This window comes from Acomys russatus, chromosome 20 (assembly GCF_903995435.1).
Source record: "Acomys russatus chromosome 20, mAcoRus1.1, whole genome shotgun sequence".
NCBI lineage: Eukaryota > Metazoa > Chordata > Mammalia > Rodentia > Muridae > Acomys > Acomys russatus.
The window spans coordinates 37,118,116-37,119,549 of record NC_067156.1 but is presented as its reverse complement, the minus strand read 5'-3'; the positions used below and the strand labels follow the sequence as shown (position 1 = coordinate 37,119,549).

Below are 1,434 nucleotides of genomic sequence, written 5' to 3'. Positions count from 1 at the left end.
AGTTTCCTTTTCTTTTTCTTTTTCTTTTTTATTAATTTATTCTTGTTACATCTCAATGTTTATCCCATCCCTTGTATCCTCCCATTCCTCCCCCCCCCATTTTCCCATTATTCCCCTCCCCTATGACTGTTCCTGAGGGGGATTACCTCCCCCTATATATTCTCATAGGGTATCAAGTCTCTTCTTGGCTACCTGCTGCCCTTCCTCTGAGTGCCACCCGGTCTCCCCCTCCAGGGGACATGGTCAAATGTGAGGCACCATAGTATGTGAGAAAGTCATATCCCACTCTCCACTCAACTGTGGAGAATATTCTGACCATTGGCTAGATCTGGGAAGGGGTTTAAAGTTTACCTCCTGTATTGTCCTTGGCTGGTGCCTTAGTTTGAGCGGGACCCCTGGGCCCAAATCTGCCTATCATATTGTTCTACTTGTAAATTTCTAGGACCCTCTGGATCCTTCTACTTTGCTATTCTCCCATGCGTCTCTCATTTAGAGTCACAATAGGATGCCTTCCCCTCTGTCCCAGTTTCCTGGTAAGTGAAGGCTTTTGTGGGACATGCCCCTTGGGCTAGTATGCAGATATAAGTGAGTATATATCATTTGATTCTTTCTGCTTCTGGGTTAACTCACTCATTATGATCATTTCTAGCTCATTTTTTTTGTCTTCTTTAAAGTTTATTCACCACAACACGTTCTCCAACCTCACTGTGGTGGCTGACCACGTCCATGACCGAAGCCGCCTCTAAACTGGAATTCTGTCGCTGAGCCGGCCCTAGCCTCGGCTTTCTTGTCAGCACCAGGAAGCACGGCACTCCTTCTGTAGGTGTCTCTGTCTGCCTCCCCTCTTGTGAATCTTGCAGGCCGCTCACCCTCTGGACCTTTGGGCCGAGGCCTGCCAGTCTCGGGACGGCTGCGGCGCAGGGTGGCGGGCACAATCTCCGGAGGTAGGTGGAAGTAATCTCAGAGATACTGGATGCCCTCGGTGGTGAGGTACCGATAGAAATGTCTCCAGGCAAACTGCTCCTTTACGTAGCTTCGAGATTTGAGAGACTGCACGGCCTTTATCACGTGAAGGTTGGGCACATTTTTGTCAGCTAGCTCGGGGTGTTTGGGCATATGGACATCTTTCTTGGCAACCATCACTCCTTCCTTAAAGAGGAGTTCGTAGACGGCAATCCGGTTCTTCTTGGGCGTCAACATCGCGGTGGCTGCAGGGACCGAGGCGGAGGCTGGAAAGGAACTGTAAGTACATTGTGATCACATTTAGTTACACATATTTATACATACGGTTACAAGTAACTATATATAGTTATGGTGTGGTTATAGAAATTTATAGCTATATAGGATAAATGCATAATTATTAATCTCCTTGTTATAATAATGGCTGAGCTTTTTTATAACGTAAAATTTTTCTCATGTGCTTCAAAAAAAAAA

The 1,434-nt window shown here is 46.4% G+C and overlaps 1 pseudogene; it reads right to left on the bottom strand.

The window, feature by feature from the left end:
- Positions 1–695: 695 nt before the first annotated feature.
- On the bottom strand, positions 696–1,234 carry LOC127204239 (40S ribosomal protein S10-like; annotated as a pseudogene).
- Between the last annotated feature and the right edge of the window lie 200 nt (positions 1,235–1,434).